The sequence below is a fragment of the Natrix helvetica genome (genome assembly GCF_964273705.1).
Source record: "Natrix helvetica genome assembly, chromosome: 1".
Lineage (NCBI taxonomy): Eukaryota > Metazoa > Chordata > Lepidosauria > Squamata > Natricidae > Natrix > Natrix helvetica.
In genome coordinates this window covers 171,116,336-171,131,942 of record NC_138548.1, presented here as the reverse complement: position 1 = coordinate 171,131,942, position 15,607 = coordinate 171,116,336, and positions in this window count along the sequence as shown.

Here is a 15,607-nt window from a genome sequence, read left to right as displayed (position 1 = left end):
GAAAAGGAAAAGGAGAAGGGAAGGAAGAGGAGGAGGAGGAGAAAAAGGAGGAGAAGGGAAGGGAAGAAGGAGAAAAAGGAGGAGGAGGAGGAGGAGGAGGAGGAGGAGGAGGAGGAGGGAAGGAGAAGAAGGAGAAAAAGGAGGAGGAGGAGGAGGAGGGGAGGAGGAGGAGGAGAAAAAGGAGGAGAACGGAAGGAGAAGAAGAAGAAAAAGAGGAGGAGGGAAGGAGAAGAAGAAGGAGGAGGAAGAGAAGGAAGAGAAGAAAAAGGAGAGGGGGAGAAGGAGAAGGAGAAGATGAGGAGAAGGGAAGGAAAAGGAGGAGGAGGAGAAAAAGGAGAAGGGAAGGAGAAGAAGGAGAAGAAGAAGGAGAAGGTGAAGGAGGAGAAGAGGAGAAGGAGAAACAGCCAGCAGTACTCTACAGCCAAAATATTCAAAACAGTACCATTCAAGAGTTTTCTTTGCCAATTGCCCAGAATCGCATTTTCTAGAATAAAAATTTCTGAGTTCTGATATTTTATATATTATAAATCCTTCCAGGGCAGGTCATATGATGTCAGGATATTTTCTTCCTGATTCTCAATCTTTGACTGGTAAGAGTCTGGGAATTTGATTTAGCATACTGCTAAATTAGCATTCAATATCCTGCTGAGAAATTAAAGAAATGCTTCAATACACAAATGTCACACCTTTCTCCAGCAGCCTCCAAGGCTTCTACATTTGGGACTGTTATAGTTGGGCAGATGAAAGCACGCAGGAAGGATGATATATTTATCTTCTTGTATCTGCTGAGTTACATCCCAGTGAACAGGGAAGTAGTAAGGAAAGAAAGAAAAATACTCAGATTTTGGATCCATACATAGCAATTCCAATTATATGTTGACCGTTGCAACATATTAATGATAATCCTAGTCATGTTGTGTTTCTCTACATTCTCATCCTGTCATAATTTAGACATGTTTGGTCTTAATGTACATTTTAGTAGTGTTTGGGCAGGCTTTTCATTATTGTTTCTGATTATTATTGTGGTTAGTCGCACGGTGAAACAGATGTTTATATTAGATTTGGCACCCTCTCAATGGACAAGCAAATGTTTGATGGTGCTAAAGGTGTATTGCAGGGTGTAAGCTGTTCCAAGTAAAGCTGCCCTTTGAAATTGAGTGATGGTGTTTTCGTCAATGTGGATGGTGCTTAAGTGGTACTCTGTTGTTTTGGGATTGGACCTAAGGCATCTATTACTATTGGTTTTCTCTTTCCTTTCTTAATAAGGAATCATTATTTCTTTGTTTTCAAACTTTGTAGATTTGTGGTGGATAAGCAACTTTTGTCCCAGTAGACTGGCAGCTGCTGGCCTTGGTTGCTGAGTCAGCAATCCTGAATCCTGCAGCCCATTTGTCACTAGATTTCCATAAACTCCAACACCTACCATGGTCCTTGTTGACTCGGGTGAAGACCAAACTGGTATGGATTTCTGTAAGTTATGTCCTACCATATTGTTTATGGGAGAAGCACTCTTTTTTTGGCTGATGAGACCTGCCCAATATGGGTGAACCTCTGGCATAGCTCTCATCCTCCTTGGAGCCCCACAACCACTTGAAGGTAATGCCCCTGTAAGGATAATGATGATTTCTTAATTGATTATTTGATGGAATATTTTTATGTATTATAACCAGTGGTGGGATTCAGCCAGTTCAGCCATGTTTGGGTGAACCAATTGTTAAATTGCTGTCTGCCCCCATCCCACCCAGCTACTACTGTCCTCGCATACCTTGGCGGGTGCCTTAGAGTCACACTGTGGCATAGCAGCCAGGAAGAGGCCTAGAATAAAAGACTGACTGGCTGACTGACTGACTGACTTTCTTTCTTTCTTTCTTTCTTTCTTTCTTTCTTTCTTTCTTTCTTTCTTTCTTCTTCTTCCTTCTTCTTTTTCTCCTCCTCCTCCTCCTTCTCCTCTTCCTCCTCCTCCTCCCCTCCTCCTCCTTCTCCTTCATAGCATGGGGGAGGTAATGTAATGAAGACTTTGCAAGAAAAGTCATATTATACAATTATACAACTATAAAATTGATTTATTTCATGTTGCTGAACCAAAGCTAAGGGAAATCTTTCATTACTTAAAGACTTTTTCTTCAGCTTGAATTCAAATTCTGAAATTTAAAGAACACATACTTTGACTCAAGTTCATGATTCGAGATTTAAGGGCAAACCAGTTTGATCCAAGCTGCTTCAAGCTTTAGGAGTCAGTTAAATAAAAGTCCATCGGCTATAATGAGGAAATGTCAAAACGCCTGCAGCAGTTTCAGTTTTTGACAGCCCTGATGAGAACAGCAGAATAGTAAGCTCTTTAGAGGACATTAATTCTGGCAAGTTTTGGTTAAATATCTTCAAAAGCTTCACTGCAATGCATTTTTAAATATCCCCCCTGCAACTTTTTGAAAGCACAGATAGCATGGAAAACCCAGTATGGCAGCTTTTAAACTGTCCCAAGAACAGTTGAATTGTTCCAAATTAATGCAGGAATTGTCCACCCCAAATTTTAAAATAACGATTTTCAAACATAATTCAAAAACTGGCAAGGCGATCACAATAGATGGCTTTTGAGGGAAGATGGGCTTTGCTGTCTTCCAGCAGAGGACCTCCCAGATGCTAGGAGAGTTGAGAAAGCTGAATGGCAAGTTTTATCCCTCCTGCAAAGGACCCCTCCCTCCCTGTATCAATAGGATGCCAGGATAAACAGAGTACATTGGCAAATTCTGATCTCTTCTGGCAGGACATTTATACATGTATACATTATTCTATATACTGCCTGCTTCCTGGATTTACAACTACAACAAGGAAAAAAATCCCAACAACCTCCCCCCACAATGCTAATTAACTAAAGCTCTTTTAACGTCAGTGCCCAAAGACTTGCAGAATAAGATATTAAATGCCAAGACGTTAAGGGCACTCTATATCTTGGGAGGCCAGGTGTTCTGGAGGGAGGAGGGAACCATTCAAAAACAATGCAATAGTGGCTCTTATACAAAATGCAGATAGAGAGAGGAAAAAAGTAATCTGTAGTAGAGTAGCTGGATGCGGTACACAGTTAGTGGAGAAATAAATGTGTTTCACCTATCATATCGTCACAGTATATTCCCAGCACTGAGCCCTCAAATGAACTTGGAACTGACCAGTCCAGAAGTTTAACTGTCCATTAGCAAAAGAGAGAATCAAGCTTGTTTGTATGTTCATTTGTTTAGAACATTTATACAGCCACCCATCTTTTAATCAACTCTGGATGGCTCCCAAAAGACAGTTCAATTATATACTTTATTGCTCATGCCTATTTCACAGGAATCTTCCCAGACTTGCAGTTTGCATCTGGGCCAAACTAGATAAGGCTTAACAGCAATCAAGGGGACTCCTTCCCCTGGCTTGGCCAGTCTCTTTCCAACAGCATTTGGGGAGGGGGGGGGGATAACCAGGTCTTCAAAGTCTTGCAGAAGGCTGAAGCAATGGAGGCCTGTCAAATTTGATAAGGCAGAGTGTTCATAGGGCAACGCTTGCCACAGAAAATGCACATTTCCTAGCTCCCATCAAATGACAACATTTAAGGGAAGAGATTAGGAGTTTATCCAGCCTATCTGACCTGGTAGCAGGGGTGGGTTGCAGCCAGCGTTACTGCCAGTTTGCTTTGTGTGCATTTTGCCTGTGTGCACAAGCGTGCTCGCTTCGCTCAACTTTGCATGCGCAGTTGCCTGTAAATTGTTCTGCGCATGTGCAGAACATTAAAAAAATAACTAAAAAAAACATTCCGGCAATGGCATGAGTGACTGGGGAACTGATTCGGGGGCTCGGGAATCCTATGTCACTGCTGATTCTGCAACCCAGGCCAACATACCACTACTGGTTCACTCGAACCAGTGCAAACCAGTAGCAACCCACCTCTGCCTGGTAGAACAGGTAGATGCCCTTAGGGAAAGGCCTATAGGGCTTTAAAAGTGAAGAAACAGTGCAGCTGTCCTGTCTCAGGCCAAGCACATGCGCACACCCAAAAGACAGCTGCAAACTTTTACATGTGACAGGTAACAAAAAGCCATATGCCAATGCATGTAAAGTAACAAAGTTCCCACCAGTCTAGCATTTTGCATAAAGTTAAGGCTTATGGCTTATCCACAGTTAAGAAACCATTAATATAGAAAGGAGTAAAATCAAAGAAAGTAAATGAAGCCCACATCAATGGCATCCTTACCACCCTTGAGAAGTTCAGACAGGCAGACAGTCTAAGGAGGGGGATAAAAATCATTGTTCAATTACTCCTGTCTGTGTAACATTCACATCATTCACCTCTGGAGTTAGCATCCTTCATATATGGGAGAGAAAACGCAATGTTGCATTTCAGATGGCATCACCCCAGAAGTTGCAAAAAATATTTTAAAAGCCATCAGATCTTCAGAGAAATGAAATTCTTGGGGATCACTCGATTCAGCTGGTTGCTTCAAGATTCACAAATTTTCTTTCGTTGCTATAATTTAATTTGGCATGATACCTTTAACTAGTGTGTTTGTGTGTGTGTGTGTATATATATATATATATAGAACACTAACAAAACAGAGAAAGATGAATAGGATTCTACTATGCAAAACTTTGCAGATGGCTGTTATATTTTCTTTACTTGTAGAATTCCAAGTATCTTTTGTCTGTTTCTGGTTCTGAAAACTGGCTCACATTTTCATTTTCATTTTCATCCAGTTGTTGCATCTGTTTTATAAACAAAACATCTTCCCTTTCAGTGTGATGGCAAATCAGATTCCGTTTGGCTCTGCATAAAACTATGCATTTTTAGCAGTTTTTATTTATTTTTAATGCAACCTTTTTCACATTAGTAAACTGTTATGTGGGTGATGGCATGAACAGACAGTGTGAATTGTTTTGGCTGGATGTGGAAAACCAACATTCTTAAATAAACTTAAAATGAACCTATGTTTTCACTTACCAGGAATAGAAAATAATAATAATGCCTAGATCATTAATTTAACTAACACTGCCTTTCTCCATCTTTGATTCAAAAATATTCTCAGTAGCAATTGGTCTCCACATACACAGTCACATATAAAATACTGCAGAGATGTAGCCACACACTAATGATCCAATTTTCCCTTTGCAATACCTATGTATTTTCTATTTGTATTTTCATTTCTTGCACTTTTCCCACTCATGTATGTACTCCCCATTCATCAGGTTAGATTGGCTGATCTCACGTGCTGCTTCCTCCCTCCCTTTCCAGTTCATCTTCTTCTTGTCCTTACTCTAGAAAGTTGGAAAGCTCGTCAACATATTGCAACTCCCCACCTGCCAAGTTGATCAAATGATCATTTTTGTAAACCCATCACCTGAGATGATTAAAGCCAATGGTAAAATAAGGTCTGAATCAAGTAATTGTAAAGTATAGGCTCTCACAGCTGCTTTTTATGGGTGAAATGATTTTCAGGTTATGCGGTTTGAGATAATGAATATATGCTGAGGTTGTGCCAGCCATGTTACTCATTTTCCCAGACCTGACCTCAAGCAGAACTTGCCAAGAAATATCACAACTTATAATCCGATGGGTGTTCAAGGTGCTGAATATCTAGGCAATGGCTGACCTCCACATAGAAGTCAGTTGATAACCTTTCCTCTTTAAATTATGGATGATTTTCCATTATTATTCCTTCTCTAATAAATCTAGAGAAATAGGTGTTGCACTGTGCTGAGTTGCTAACATTCTCTATTGCTATTTTGGGATTGGCTGTTGTGTTCACCCAGTGCAGGGGTCGGCAGCCTTAAACATTCAAAGACCCGTTTGGGCCGGTTTTCCACAGAAAAGAAAGAACTGGGAGCCACAAAACCCTTCCCGTGCCTGACTATTTCATGAGAGGACACAAAACTAACATATGTAGTTGAATTCAATGTTCTGTTTTCTTCTATAACTTTTCTTTTCTTGGATTTATCCATGGTTGGCCTACCAGGGTTCAAAAAGCTCAATTAATTGCATGCTGGTGGGTGTCACACATTGGCAGTTGTGACACATATTTTGAGCGACAGGGAGCCTCAGCAGAGGAATGAAAGGGCCACATGCTGCTCCAGAGCCTTCGGTTGCCAACCCCCTGACCCAGTGCTTGCTGTCTTATACTATATGTCTATTCCTTTCATGTTTGTTAGTTCTCGATAATAGCTACATTTTTGTTGCTAATATTTCATTCACCTTTCCATAATAATAATGGATTTATTTTAAATACTATTTAAAGTTGGCGTTGAATCCTGTATCCTGAGAATGTCAGTACACAGTATAAACCTCTGAGTTACAGGGATGCAAGCAACAGCAAGCAAGTCTTTAGATGAGAGCTTCAGGTTGCATAGCAGGGTGTGAGCATGCTTGGTGTAAAAGCAAATGTTGGCTGCTCTTGCGTCCAAATGGCCTAATTGTGACAGGTATTGTCATTACAATTTCCAGAAAATACAATATATGGCACAGATGAGACTAGGGTTAACAGGATCCTGCTGTATACCAAGGTTAGGAGGATGTCTTATGTGTCTTATTTTTTAAAAAAACCATTTTTCAAACTATTTATTTGTTTGTTTGTTTGTTTGTCAAACCTGTAAAAAATAGCAGGTATAGGTATAAACATAAACATAAACAAAGGAAGTAAGTACAGATAAATGGGGACAGTAAGACAGGGATGGTAGGCATGCTGTTGCGCTTATACACACCCCTTTCATGGACCTCTTAGGAATAGGGTTAGGTCCAAAATAGACAGTTTGAGGTTGAAGCTGTGAACAACGTTTAAATAACTGTCCAAAGCCAAGATGAACAGTGGTGCTTAATATCTATGGGTCAATCTGGGAACAACCATGAAATTTGCAAAATTGCAACTTAGAATATAAGCAGAATAAATGGTAAAAAGCCATTTGGGTATAGTGTTGAAGGTGCTGGCCTATAAAACCAGGAGGCTGTGAGTTCTAGTCATGTCTTAGACATGAAAGGCAGCTGGAAGACTTTGGAGCAGTCAGTTTCTCTCAACCCAACCCACCTCACAGGGTTGTTGTTATGGGGAAAATAGGAGAAGGAAGCAGTATATTCTCTGCCTTGTACATAATTATGTCAATTTATGTATAATTTAGAAGGGAGGGGAAGGAAGCAGTAGGGAAGGAAGGAAGAAAAATGTTCTGTGTCTGTTAATCTGTCTTTGAAACATGGGAACATGGAAGGATGTAAGAGATTTAAATCAGTGTTGTTTGAATTTATGGAGCAGATACAATGAATACATTTAATAATCCAATTTAATATTATGATTTAATTATGAGTGAAAGAATTACAGCATAACAGAAAAGTGTTAATTGATATAATTGCAATTGTTATGCAATTTATTGTTATGGACACATACGTATTTGCTGATACTTGCAATGATAATGAAAGAATTAGAAAAGTGTTATTGGAGAAAATCATGGAGATACTGTATGTATATGTGTGTGTAGATGGAAGGAAACAAGATGAAACAATGCAATAAAAGTGATTGGACTTTGCTTTCTAATCAGTTCCAACAATAATTCATAACTTTAGCCCTTCAAAACGTGAATGATCAAACTAGAAAATACTGTATTATTTCAAGGAAAATAAAAGGGATAGAGTCTCCTGACAATGCCAATAAAACAGAAGGTTTAAAATTTGTGGCACTATAAACCACTAACATTTCCAATAGGTTTGGCCGTTCTCATTCTCTTGATACCACAAATTCAGAAACTTGTTTTTATAATGCAATTTTTCTTTAGATTAATTCTCAGATTAACTTGAGAAATGCAGTCATTTGGGAATGTAAAACTGACATATTATATAAAGAATTCACTTTGAGCTGCACAACATTTCTTGAGAATGAAGGGTTAGAAAATTGGGTCCTTGCTGTTTTACTCAGAGAACTGAAGGGATAAAGAGAAATAGCTGGATACTACATTTGAATGTAGATGGAAAATACTTAGAAGTATTTTTCCATATTTAATATGACTGCTATATATACTTTTGGCAATATAGTGCATTTTATTTATTAAATTTATATACTGCCCATCTCACAATTCAAGACAATATGTTCCATGTTAAACAATAAAAATAGTCTTAAAAGCATTCCTAGGTAAAAAGGCATCTATTACAATCCTAAATTCATTGACTACTTACCTTCTTAGAAGTGAATTGGTATAATACAGTTTTGTGCACAAAGTCCTTCTGAACATAGTCAAAGCTACACACAAAAATGTGGGATGGATGTTTATTTAACTTATGCACATCAAGTTTTATTTAGAAAGGAATCCATAGAATTTAAATTCTTCATTAAGTGTTCACATTCCAGAATCTTCAGTACAATTTGAGCCAAAACAGGAACTCTCATTGTCCTCGTTCTACTTCTCTGAGATCTGGCTTTGCTTGGCAATTGGAAGTCTGATACCTCATTGGCTCAGTGGTTGGTGATTGAAACGCATAAGGGAATACCACACCCACTGCCTTGAGTCCAGAAGCAGTTCCATAGGTGGAATTCATAAACATTTTGGTGAGGTACCAATGTTTAGTACTGTAAGGAGCTCCAGACCGTTCCTGAGTGAAGGAGTGAAATGTCTGCCAGTTTGAACTGAGATAACAGAATGTGAGGTAGCTGGCAGTTGGAACAGAGTTCTTTTCAGGTGGGGAGAATGGGAGTAGAACTCATTAGCATCAGAGAGTGTTAATTACTGTATAAGAAATATTAATGACCTGATGGTCATTTCAAAAAACCCTTTCTTAGCAAGCACCTAGAAACCAAGAGGAACATATGTGCCAAATCTCAAGTTTGTAGGCTTTACGATTCTGAAGATTTTGTGATGAGTGAGTGGTATTTGGCTTTTATATAGAGAGATTAAATTTATATGCTGTCTATCTCACAATTCAAGGCAATATGCTCTATGTTAAAACAATCAAAATAGTCTTAAAGGCATTCCTAGGCAAAAGAGTTACAATCTGTTACAATCCTAAATTCGTTGACCATGTATTTCTTAGAACTGGATTGGTATAGTACAGTTTTGTGTCCAAAGTCCTTTTGAACTATAGTTATATGTAAATGCACCCAAAGTGAGGGAGGAATTTTCATGAACCTGACCAAATAAATTTGGGCTTTTCAGAGACACAAGAATGAATGACAATGGCAAAACTTTGATGAGGAAAAACTTATCTGCTTAGAAAAAGGACTGCTGTTTTCAAAGACACGATTTAAGCATAAATCTGTTCATATGTTTACATGATAGACAAATTAATATAATCCTAAAAGCATAGTTGATTTGAGTGCTTATGATGAAAGTTTAGCAGAATGAAGGAAGTAATCTAAGATGATGGAAGGTGCTGTATATGAAAGATATATTTTTTGTCTTGCTATATCAAGTGTAGCATTTGGAGAGAAAATGAAAACAACCGGAAAAAAATCAGAATCAAAGTAGGGAAGAGAAAGTCTTAGAAAATATATTAATCTCTCACCAGAATGAAGGGAAAAATGGATATAAGGAGAGAAGATGTGGAATATGCTTGAAACAGAGTGGGAAAAAGTTATTGTAAGGATGAAAAAGGATAATTAGAGTTATGAAGTGGAGCGGTTGTAAATAAAGACAAATGGGCACAGGTAAATAATTATTAAGAAAACAAATGAAAGTAAGAAAAATGTACAGTGTTTATAAACTGACTATGTTCTTTGCATGTATATTTTTCTAAGGGAACAAAGAAAGGTTAAGGTCAAAAAGAGGCAATGAAAATGCAGAGCAATTTTGATGAAGAATAAAATACTAATTTGTTGGTAAAGAAAATATTGATTAGGAAGTGAGTAAAGAAGGTTAAGCAGAATGAACGTAATTAAAAATAAAAGTGGTGAAATTATTTGCTTCATGATCTTTTAGTTCAGGATATATAAAGAAACTGAGGATCATTAAGCATGTATAAATGTGAGAAAGAAAATCCATTTATATTTGTTCAATTAAAGCAGGAGTCAGCCACCTGTGCCCTGCAGGCCAGATTTGACCTGTCACCCCAAATCATATGACCAAATAATTTCAAATAAAATATATTTACCCAACCTATGAGAGAAAAAGTGTTCACTACTTCCTTGGGCATCCATTTTGACACCAACTACTTCAGCATAGGAAAACCAACATGTTTCCCAAGAATGGCAACAGTGGTAAGAGGACCCAGAAGAAGGTGGCTCCTAATCAGCATAATATAGTGAAGAGGATTAAATATTGAAATTGTTTTGTGCACCTACAAAGTTAAAGATTGCTGCTGAATGAGACAAGAGTGGCATATGATGAAAATAAAGTATGCATTGGAATAAATGGAATGATTAGCAAAGAGTTCAGTATTGAGCAAGGACTAAGACAAGGAAGTGTGAAGTCCTTTTGCTTGTTTAATGTATTTAATTTATCAACAAATGAATAAGAATTGTTTGCAAGGGTGATAGAGAGGCAGTGGTCAAGAACATGACTGAGAATGTCCTCTGTGTGCAGATGATTCAGTCTTCTTGGCTGGAAACAAGAGATTATTTGTAGAGGGTGTCTGATGCGTCAATAAACGCGCACCTCAAACCTAATGCTTCAAAGACCAAAGGACTTGAGTTTGACTGGGGAAAGGACTGAATGATTGTAAGTTATATCCAAGTGATGAAAATCTAGGGCCTATAGATAAATTTGTGTAGTCTAACAACATCTATTCTAAAGATGGAAACATGGATGGGGCAATATTGATATGTGCAAATAGAAAGATAGTAGGTATTATCAAAGCAGTTATGAAAAATGAATATTTATTGAAAGAAGCTAAAATGGCTGTGTAAGAGTATCCTAATGCCTGCTTTGTTATATGGAAATGAAAACTGGATACATCAAAAGAAATAGAAAAGTACCGTATTTTTCATCCTATAAAACGCTCCGGAATATAAGACGCACCCAATTTTAAAGGAGGAAAATCTAGAAAAAAAAGATTTTTGGGCTCAATTGCCACTCAATTTTGGCCTCAATTGTGGTCATAAGTTTTCTTTCTTTGTTTGTTTCTTTCATCTCTCTCTCCCACTTTCTTTTTTTTTTTCATTTTTTCTGCCTTTCTCTTTCTCTCTCTTTCTGTTTCTCTGTGTGTCTGTCTGTCTGTCTCTCTCTGTGTGTGTCTGTCCTTCTCTCTGTCCCAACTGGAGAACAACCTTTTCTGTCCCCTTACCAGCCCATCCGGGAAGATGAAGAACGCAAGGGGATCCCCCCCCCCCCGCGGTTGGGCTCTAAACTAGCGGAGCCTCATCCTTCTTTTTAAGCAGGCAGCTATCAGAGAGAAGAAGGCAGCGCGGCTTGTGCAGCAGCCGAAGATTGCCTGCTTAAAGATCGCCTGCTTAAAGATCGCCTGCTTAAAAAGAAGGATGAGGCTCTGCTAGTTCGGAGCCCAACCGCGGGGGGGGGGGATCCCCTCGCATTCCTCATTTTCCCGGATGGGCTGGTAAGGGGACAGAAAAGGTTGTTCTCCAGTTGGGACGGAGAGAGGGACAGACAGACAGAGACACAGAGAGAGAGAGACACACACACACAAACACAGAGTGAGTGATTGAGTGAGTGACAGACAGACAGACACACACACACACACACACATATACACACAGAGTGACAGACAGAGAGGAAGGGAGGAGAGAGAAACACAGAGAGATAGAGAGAGAGGGAGGGAGGGAAGGAGAGTGAGAGACAGACAGACAGAATGTGAGGGGGATCTCTCCCCCCGCGGATGGAGCCTCCTCCTTCCAATTGGGGGGATCCATGCAGAGGATTTCTCCCCCACCCCCCAATTAGAAACGAGGTGGCTGTCAAAGCAAGGCAGCCCCCCCACCCTGCAGAAGAAGGAACAGGAGAGGAGTTCGTGCCAAACGCCTCTGCAGACGATCTTGAAAACCTGCGAGGTTGCTTTCGGAGGGGAAAGACGGGCAGCTGTGCAAAGGCTTGTTTTAAAGCTGCAGGCTCCAAGGCTGCAGGTGCCCAGGGAGGGCGGCAGGGGCAAATGCTGCCGCCTGCCCCCTCCCAAAGCAACATCGCAGGTTTTCAAGATAGTTCGGACAGGTGTTTTTTAAAAAGAAAACCCTGAAATAGCCGCACGATCTGGAGAGAGATCCGGCCAGCCCGAGAAGACATTTCTGAGAAGAGATCTCGCCATTTTTTGCATTGGGGCATGCTGCAAGGGGGGGGGGAGTGAAGACCTTTTCCAGCTGGCGCAAAGGACTTCCCCGGACTTGCTTTAGTGAGTACGGGCCCGCACCTCCACCACCACCAATCCGGAAAAGGTCTTTGCTCCCTCTCTCTTGCAGCAAGCCCCGATGCAAAAAAATGCCAAGGACTTGCGAGTGAGTGACAGGGGCGGGGCTTCCGGGTTCATTGACCAACCAGCAGAAACCCACCACCTCCCAGGTGGCTACATTCATCCTATAAGACGCACCCAGATTTTCACCCTCTTTTTTGGAGTAAAAAAGTGTGTCTTATAGGGCGAAAAATATGGTAAGTTGAATGCAATGTAAGTGAAGTACAGGTAGTCCTTCACTTATAACCACAAGTGAGCCCAAAATTTCTGTTGTTAAATGAGACATTTGTTAAGTGAATTTTGCCCCATTTTATGACCTTTCTTGCCACAGTTGTTAAGTGAATGATTGCAGTTGATAAGTTAGTAACCCAGTTGTTAAATGAATTTGACTTCCCCATTGACTTTGCTTGTGAGAAGATCAGAAAGGTGATCACTCGATCTCGGGGCACAGCAACAGTCATAAATATGAAACAGTTGCAAAGCCTCTGAATTTTGATCAAGTGTCAATGGAGATGCTGCAAAGGTTGTAACTGTGAAAAACAGTCATAAGTCACATTTTTCAGTGCGGTTGTAATTTTGAATGGTCACTAAACAAACTGTTGTAAGTCAAGGACTACCTGTACTTAAAATAGGTGTGCGAGAAAACAAGAAAAGGTCAAGTCAAAGATGAATAAGATTTCATGAAAGTGGCTTGGATACAAAAGTGAATGATCGTTATGAAAATACTTTGAGGTGATTTGGTCAAGGAATGTGGATCAAATCTCAAAACATAAGTGTAAATGGGCTGGGCTGGATGGAAAGGAAAGAGATAATTAGTACAATGTTTTCCCCAAAATAAGACCCAACCAGAAAAACAGGCCCTAGCATGATTTTTCAGGATGCTCGTAATATAAGCCCTACCCCAAAAATAGGCCCCAGTTAAGAGAATATCAGCCAGGCAGCTGAATTTCTCTGAAAATAAGACCTAACTGGAAAATAAGCCCTAATGCATCTTTTGGAGCAAAAATTAGTATAATATCAAGTATTACTTTTGGGGAAACACAGGATGCAGCTCATGTGAATTCTCAAAAGGGGACATGAGAAGTTTAAAAATAAAAGGCAATGAATGAAAGAACTGTATATAGTAAACGTAATGGAAGTAAGCATGGTTTCCCTTTCCGAACTCATGTCTTTAACTTCATTGGCTGACTATTTATTTTGCCTTTCCTATATTTTATATAAATTTGATTTTCTTAAAAGAAAATAGTAGGATGGGTATCTAAGAATGGAGGAATGTATTTGGCTCAAAAAACAGATTTATGCTTTCATCCTATTGCTGAGTTTGTGGGAATGTTCAGTTCTACAATTCCTACAACTAAAGTTTGCTTTTGTTACTGAAAATAAAATAAATTAACATCTTGAAAAATAGATGCTATGGAAAGAGTGTATCCTATCCTCATTCTTCAAACTTTTAATTGTAAAATTGTCCTGTAGCTATTCATACAGATTCATCATTTCAGTTCCATCTGTGATAATATCAGCTTCTGGGGTTAGTGGGCTGAGAGGGGATATTAATAATATGCTAAATAATTAAGATTTAACTCTGTGTAAATAGAAACTCTGCTGCTATTGGATTGAAAGTGTTATGGTTTCAGAAGCCAGCAGAGAAACAATAATAACTAATAGAGAATATATTTAGAGAATCAAAATGACCTGAATAAGAATCAATGGATAGTTACAAAGTGCAGAAATTAGCATTTAAAAAAATGCTCTTACTGCTAATTTAAATTGTTGGGTCATCTTTTTTCATTTTATCACTTGTCAAAGGAGTAAAATGCTATTCTTTTTAAAAATGCAAACCTCTTGGTTTAATAATGAAGAAAACAGGCACCCAGAATTAGAATAAATTATCTTTCACTTTACTAGTTTTCTAGATATAAGAAAGAGTCAGTCTGGTCTAGTGGTTAAGGCACCAGGTTAGAAACCAGGTATTGGTGAGTTCAAGTTCTGCCATAGGCATGAAAACTTTGGACCAATCACTCTCTCCCAGCCCACCTCACAGGGTTGTTGTTGTGGCGATAATAGGAGGAAAAAGTAGTATTAGGTAGGCTCACTGCTTTGAGTTATTTATAAAAATAATAAACATGGGATGTAAATAAATAAATAAAAATTAAAAACCAAGCCCTATAAGCCACATGAACTGACCTACGGCATCTATTGCCTGGACTGAATGAAATGGTAGCAATAGTGGAGGATACATGAATTCAAGTTTGAAATGTTAGGAATTTGCTGTGCTTGGTTTCCTTAATAATGTTTAATAACAAAGAAAGTAACATTATCACAGCAAACCCCACTCTCTTCTGTCAAAGTGCTGCCGATGCTATCTTGTTTAGTAACACCAAGCATGAAACATATACATTGATGTCAGATGGTAGTCTTTAAGCATGTAATTTATCTAAAATTTTGGTGGTTTTCCCTTCCAAGAAAGAAGTTTGGTATCTAACTTAAACATTTCACTTAGGGGAAACAGGAAAATACTATATGGAACTCTACGGAAGTCCTTTGTGATTTGTGTTGCTGCTGACAATGAAAAATAAGTATTCTCTAAGACAATTAAGGTCAATTTCTAAAATGGAAAATGCCAAGCCTCAAAACAATCTGAGTCCTTCCTCCAATATAAAGGGCACATTGCAGTGCTGGGATTCACTTACCTTTGCTACTGGTTAGCAAATGTGAGCGTACTTGCTCACACGCTTGCTTCAATCTCATGCACCACCTTCTGCGCATGTGCAGAAGGCCGTGCACTACATCAGGGTGGGTGGGCAGAGCCTCCAGCAGCAGCCGCTACTGGTTTTTCCGAACCAGTAAGAACAGCTGAAAACCACTCTCGCACATTGCTTTGAGAGTCCAACCAACTCTCAAAGAATCTAGGAGATATCTGTAATTTCAGATAGTCTATGCTAAATATGTCTTATCCCTGGAAAGAAGATGTGATGCTTAAATTTAATGGAATGATGTACAAAATGTGCTTTGTCCTTTCTTTACTTTCTCAGATGTGTAGTAACTGGCTTTGATAAATTAAGCAGCCAAAGTAACACACAAACATAACTAAATTCCAACTTTTCCCAGCCTTAGGACCTTCTCTTCTCCAGCTCGTATCAGAAACTATAGGAGTTGGTTCCTAAAGGCTATTTTATGGCTTTGAGTTCTTCCTATACAGGTCAAAGAGTTTAACTACGAAGTAATTTATGGTTTTCTATATAGTAGTGAATCAGTGAATATAATCAAAATGAAGGT